Source organism: Dioscorea cayenensis, chromosome 14 (genome assembly GCF_009730915.1).
Source record: "Dioscorea cayenensis subsp. rotundata cultivar TDr96_F1 chromosome 14, TDr96_F1_v2_PseudoChromosome.rev07_lg8_w22 25.fasta, whole genome shotgun sequence".
NCBI classification, from domain to species: Eukaryota; Viridiplantae; Streptophyta; class Magnoliopsida; order Dioscoreales; family Dioscoreaceae; genus Dioscorea; species Dioscorea cayenensis.
The window spans coordinates 17,771,231-17,778,289 of NC_052484.1; the positions used below are offsets into that span (position 1 = coordinate 17,771,231).

Genomic DNA, 7,059 nt, shown 5'->3' on the forward strand with positions numbered 1-7,059 from the left:
GAGCGTGATCATTGAGATCCTGAAGCCGGTGGGAGATCTCGTTGCTGTGTCGAAGATGTCCAGGCCAAACAAGAGCTTCATCTCTGTTCTTATTCGCCTGAAAATGGAGGTGTCGCTATCGGTGGAGGTTGATTTGAGTTTCGGGATGAGACGCTACCAGATCCTCATCACCGGAGATAGAAGTGAGCTCCCCTTGTATCGCAGAGATCTGGAGAGGTATGTGCTACCTAGACCGGCCATCGTCCCTTGCGGCCTCCCTGGGGATGGGGTGACAGATAAAGGAAAAAGCCAGATGCCCCAGTCAACGATGGCGGTGTGAGCTGATAATCCAGAGATGGTGGTGGCTCCTCAGATGACTGTTGACTGCTCCTCACTGGAGACGAGACGCTCCGAGAGTTACACTGGTGCGGAGGACGGTGTTCCCAGAGCGGGGGGTTCGTGCTCGCACTCCAGACCATTACACGCGGTGGAGTGCAACTCCCGCGGTGGGGATGGTCGCCGGAGACCGGTGCTGGGGATGCGTCCTCATCACACGGAGGAAGATAGTCAGAAAACCTGGAGGCCTCGTCGGACCGATGGTCACAAGGGTGATCGTAGACGATCTGATGGGTTTTGGAAAAATCATGAAAAGACCGACGTCCGAGGATTGGACGTGCATGAGAATCGGGGATGCATGCGTGTCGTCCCCTCACATGCTTCGATGCCACGCGTCGACCATCCAGCTGCTAACCAAGTAGTTGCTGTCGATTCCCTATTGGTCCACGCATCTGGAGACAGGTTACCTCGTACGAGTGTATCTGCGGCACGTGAGATCCGCGAGGATGCTAATGTTGTGGTTGGCCGTGTCTTGGATGGGGTTATTGGGTCGGCCCAGGATGGAAGTCTCGGCCCATCTCAGGAGAATCACTCAACTCCCGTGAGCATCCCATCCTATGCTGGGCCAGCAATGGAGGTGAAGTGTTTTAATGCTGGCCGAAGTTTGGTTGATCAGATTTAGCCTACCCTGGTTGTTAGTGGGCCACCGGTTCAACCTGTTAGTGATGTTAACCAGTTGTCTTTGGCTAAACAACCTTTGCAAGTGACTGGGGAGCACTTGGGTGGGGGCCTTCCGGCAAAGGAAGTGGTGGTAGACATGATTGGTGTGGAGTGTGGTTATGCAACCCGTTCTGGGGACCCTTCTAGGGATCTCTTCTTAGGGGTACCAGGGGATGAGTTGGGCTTAGCTTCGAAGCTCCCTTCTGTTGCTCCCCCAGTGGTTTTAAATGCCAATTCATTGCTGGATTGTGGTCTCTGGTCCCGGCGGTGGGAATAGTGTTATCTCCGTCAACCTTTTCGGCGCCTACTGACGTGACGGTTCCCGTGTCTCAAGTGATGCCCTCGGGGAACTTAGAAGGTGACCTTCCCAAAGATCCTTCTCAAGGAGTCTCTGCTACAGAGGGCGGTCTCCCAGAGGCAGACTTTGACTCAGATGATTCAGAATCTGCATTTGAGAAGACTATCAGAACTCTCTTACCTGGTCTCCGATCTGAACCTATGGAAGATCAGCTGCCTCAACCTCCAGGAGCTAGAAGAAGTGAACGACAGAAAAAACCCTCCTCCAGGTGGACGGAGGATGCAGGTTTTGTTCCTGAACCTCCTAGGTTGGTGAAGAAGAAATGTACTCGCGACGAGCTCCGCGAAGCCTCTCCTTCTCAGCAGGCGAGTGTTGGTGAGCATATTTCCACACTTCATCGCAGCTTGGTGTTCTCTGGGCAGCAGGAGGATCCCACCGGTGGAGTTGCTCCCGGTGGAGGGGTCTCTGATCAGTACTGGGGTAGTGCTTATCTCGTGTGGGTCTGGCCGCCACCGGTGTTTTACTGGCATGTTTTTTTTGTCTCCACTTCTAGTGAGCCTAGTGAGCCTTTTGTTTTCTATTGTTGTTTCTGACCTGTTGGGTCTGACTTTTTGTTCTTTTCTTTTATTAATGGCATGTGGTTCATCCACTTTTTCAAAAAAAAAATAAATAAATAAGGTATACAATGATGTAGATGACATTGAAGAAACATCCAAAGAAATTGATGATGAGAAACACAAGGTATCCACTTGTACTGATGCTGCTTGCATAATAAATCCTTAGCATACAATTGAACAGTGATACGATGTAAGGCACTAGAGTGAGTTCTTCAATCCCTCCCTCAATATAGACTCCATAAAATGTTCGCCTGTAAATTAACTGTAATGTTTGCTGAGTGAGAGGTGCTTTGACTGGTTTGACTGAGAATTTTTTGAGTGAGTCCCACCTTTGTCTCTTTGCCCTTAAATTCTGGATCTTGTCTGACTGATGGTGAATTATTTGAGGCTCATAATTGAGATTATGGGATGCTCTTAAAGGCTTGTCTGAAAACCAAACCATTCTTCTCTCTAAAGCTCTTTCCTCCTTGATAACAACTCAACACCTTGGCCAAATTTTCAACTTCTGTTCTCTCTTGAAGCTTGGATTTTGGAGGATCTCTTCACCAGCAAGTTCAGAGGTAGGTGTTTTTGGTGTTGAATGCTTGACCTTGTGGGGTTGTTTGTCATTTTATGTCTTGATTAAAGCTTTGTTTAATTCTTTGAGCATGTTAAGTCTGAGAATTTTTTTCTAATGTTTGTTCTTCATGCGATGGATGTGTTTTCTTATCTTGGGTTTTTATGTGTGCATGTTGTAACTTTGAGCATGGTGTGAACCTGCAACCTTGTTGTATTATGATTTTATTTATCCTTCTTGATTTTGTAAGCATGCATAGCAACCTGAAAGCATGTTTATTTTGTTAGTGTAGTTCACCTTGAACTCATGTTTATCCTTGCTGCAAGATTTATATTATGGCCAATGTTCTGGTTTGGTTTTTGAATTGTTATCATATAGGTTTAATTATGTATATATATATATATATATTAATGTATGCATGTATTTCAGTTTCTTTTTTTTTTTTTAAATCCTGTTGCGTTGAGAATTTACCCATTTCTGACAACTCCATTCCAAAGTTGATTTTCTTTATCATTACTTTATAATAGAGCTTATCTGTTAATGCTTGTGTGTGCATGTTAGAAATATAATTTTTTTATATTTTGAAACATGTATTAATGTCTGTGAGCATGTTCTTTTAAATTTTATTTGCATGAGATCTTAAACTTGGTTCTTCATTTTGGTATTTTTTTTTCCTGGTATCCTGTTAGAATGCTTGTTCTCCTTTTATATTAGTTGGTGTTAATAAGTTAATATTGTGGGTTCTGTGAGTGGTTATTTAGAAAATAATATTATTATTATTTTATTTCTTGTTCATCCTCTTGAAATTATCTTGATAATTGTAAGTTAAAACCCAGCCCAAGTCTTGCGAATCTAAATTAGCTTGTTTTGTTGGGTTAGATTTCGGTAAAGAATCTTAGTGCGTGGGACTTGGTGAACCCGACAGTGTAGCTCGGAGCCAGGTAGGCTCTTGCACCGTATAATTTTGTATTTTGTGTGGCTATTTATTTATTTAATTATATTGTTCTTGCAATATTTATTCATATTTTATTTATTATTCTGTATTCCGTTTAATTATCTAAGTTATATATTCTGTCAAGTGATTTATTCGGTATTTTTCTCAATCTGTATTCTGTATTTCTGTGGTTTTAGTACATCTCCATTCCTGGCTCACCCAGCTAGGAGGAGCAAGTCCTAGCCATGTGCACATGTTTTCTGTAGTAGCACTACCGGACATGCGTGTCCGTTCCGACTGCGGTTGAAGATCCAGCTTCGGCTGTTGATATTTTGTTCTGTTCCAACTTCACAATCGATGATCTAGCCTCGTGCTGTTGATTTCTGTTATCAGTCAGGGAGATGTACATATCTGTTTTTCTGCGTGTTTTCTGTATTTTCTGATTATTTTTGTATTCTGTCTGAATTATTAATTATTATGTTATATCTGTATTATTCTGTTATTTTCTGCGATCCTACTAGGCCCTTGTGGCTCATGTACTCTGTGAATTTTTCCTTCCACAAGAGAAGATCAAGTTTAGGATCGGTGGGTTGTTCTGGGGCTTCTTCTGTAGTTGTTGACTTGTCAAACAACTGTTCTTTGAGGTTGTGAACTTTGTATGTTATTTTATTCTGTATGAGTGAAACTTGTATTCTGTTTGTATAATTTGGCATGTAAACTACTTGTGTACTCCGTAGGACTGTCATAGTCCATATCTGTATTATCTCTGTTTCTGTGACTCTATTTGTAGTCTATATTATTGTTCTGTTCTACTTATTAGGGTTGACTCTGACCAGGTCAAATCTGAGGCTTTGCACCTAGTGGGACCCGGTCCTATTGGATGCCGCCGATCTGTCAGTGGACCCGGCTTGTGGGGCTAGGGCGTGACATTAACAAATATATTGATGCATTTTGAATGATAATATATATTAATTTAACGATAGAATTGTACAGCAAGTATTTATCAATCTTATAGTGGAGTTATATACAGCGTGGCGGAGATCAGACCGCTTACAAAAATTACAAAAAATACAAAAATAAAAAAAGGGGGGAAAATATATATAATTAGTTGCTAAAATCTCATCGTTAATTTCATTAAAAAATTAAATAAAAAATGTAGAGTTGGTTGCTAATAAATATGATTTATCCACCTTTTAAAAACTAAAAAAAATGCAGAGTTTGAACGGAGCTTTTCTAAGAGATACCAGCCCCTCATTTAATAAAAAACACTTACTTTAATGAGTCGAGGAGTTGAAGAATGAACTCTCTCTCTCTCTCTCTTCCAAAATTTATAGTAAGAGGTTTTTTGTATTGGTCTTGGGCCAGCCCAGATGCAACATATATTCACCTTACATTATCCATCACTCTCTAATCTCTATATTGTTCACTATCGACTTCCCCTCTATCCATCCCTCCCTCCCTCTATATATATATATATATATATAACTTATCTTAAATTATTCATCCCGTTGCATAAAAGGTATAGTTATTGGTATTTCAACAAACAACGCAGGACCCACGTCACCCACCAATAAAAATATAAATATATATATAAAAAAAACATAAAAAAAAACTTGATGAAAAGAACTGACCCAAAGGAACAAAAGACCCAATCAAATCTAGAACTAAAAGCCAGAACAACAGGTCTAAAACACTATGAAAGGCCATCACACCTGGTAACATATCAGCAGAAACTACACCACCACCACCACCAATCATCCTTCCATGCAAGCACACATCGACACAGGAGGAAAAAAACCCATGAAAAACAAACAGCTTACTTGTCAATAACTAACCTTAATAATTTTTTATTTTTTATTTTTTAAATACATTTATAAAACGAGCTTTATATATATATATATATATTAACAAGCTCTTGGTGTCAAGGGAGCTCCCTTGAGGCTGAGGAGAGCTCACGCCAGGCCAGGGTAAGCTCAACCCGGCGAGACACATGCGACCTCGCCGGACTATATATAAAGAGCTTACTTGAATGATCGTGGCCAGACAAGCATAAGGTGAAAAAACAAACAAACATGAAGATAGATGATGTTTAAAAGCAAGGACATCATAAAAAAACCAAATTAAAAATAAAAAAGGAGGATTGAATGGATTTTTTTTTTTTAAATGCAAAACTCATACTCTGACACCATGAGATCGGTTACAACATCACGGTGGAGATCGATCGGATCATTCTCTATCCCACAAGCACACACAAGCACACTGACCACGATGAGTATAATTAAAGGGAAAAAAAAGTAGTTGAAAAGGAAGATAAAATTAGATAACAAAAGGAAATAAATACCGAGGATAGCGAAGACGAAGGCACCCATCTCTTTGTTCACTGCAACACACCAGGCCACACTTGTTAACCTATCTTCAATGAGAGAGAACAGAGCTCAAACGATGCCACCTAAAAAATGTAAAGAAATGTGAAGTAATTATAGGGTTGGGAATGGCATGAAGCATTCGCTGCGGGTCAAACTGCCGTGAGATGGCGAGTTGAACGTTTTGTGTGGCTAGTTTAATGTCTTGTATTTGCGGCGGGTTAAACCGCCGTGAGATGACGAGTTGGATGGCCGCCCTGAGATGGCTAGTTTAATATCTTGTATTTATTGATGGTGTGATATGTGAGGTAACAGTGCAAACAAGGAACGGAGAAGAGAGGAATAAGAAGATGAACTTCGTGCTAATATAGTTAATATTCAAAAGTGTCCCCACACACACACTTGTTGCTGGAATACAATCACTTCTCTCTTATAGAGAGACCTGACCTAAAAGCAGTCAACCTGACATGCTTTGGAAGACTTAACTTAACTTAAGATAAATATAAGACCTGACATGACTGTAACCATAACATAGGATATTACAACCAACCATTCTCATGCAACATATGTACATGACAACCAAATACTCAGCATTTCCTAATAACCGTTGTGTTCTCTGAGTATACTTCAACACGCTCCCTTACTCAGAGATGTTTTGTTTGACTCCAAGACGTTCAGTCAGGAGAACATGTTTCTTAACAGTCAATGCTTTAGTGAGAACGTCAGCATTCTGTTCTTCAGTGTTGCAATGAAGAAGTTTAATTGCTTCATCAGTAATTAATCCTCGAATAAAATGGAACCGAGTATCGATGTGCTTGGTCCTGCCATGCATCGCCGGATTCTTCGCAATAGCTATGGCGGACTTGTTGTCACAGTAAATCACTGTCGCTTCCAATTGTTTCTCATTCACGTCCACTAGAAGACGTCTCATCCACACAGCTTGACAGGCAGCCGAAGTCGCGGCAACATACTCCGCTTCAGTGCTCGACAACGCCGTGATGTCTTGCTTCTTTGAGCACCACGCAACAACAGCTGAACCAAGGCTAAACACCCAGCCAGTTGTGCTTTTCCGATCATCAACAGACCCACCCCAGTCACTGTCTGTATAGCCTTCTAGTTTGAAATTATCAGTACACTCATATAACAGCCCGAAATCAATAGTACCAGCGATGTGATGCATGATACGCTTTACTGCTCCGAGGTGATGCATTGAGGGATGGTGCATATATCGAGCTACCACTGAGACAGCGTACATG

The 7,059-nt window shown here is 41.4% G+C and overlaps 1 long non-coding RNA gene across 1 annotated transcript; it reads left to right on the forward strand.

Annotated features, from left to right (window-relative positions):
• The first annotated feature begins 2,349 nt into the window (after window positions 1-2,349).
• Window positions 2,350-4,257, forward strand: LOC120276359. Its single transcript, XR_005541218.1, has 3 exons — window positions 2,350-2,510; window positions 3,386-3,447; window positions 3,638-4,257. It is a non-coding gene; the product is annotated as an uncharacterized LOC120276359 (long non-coding RNA).
• The last annotated feature ends 2,802 nt before the right edge of the window (window positions 4,258-7,059 follow it).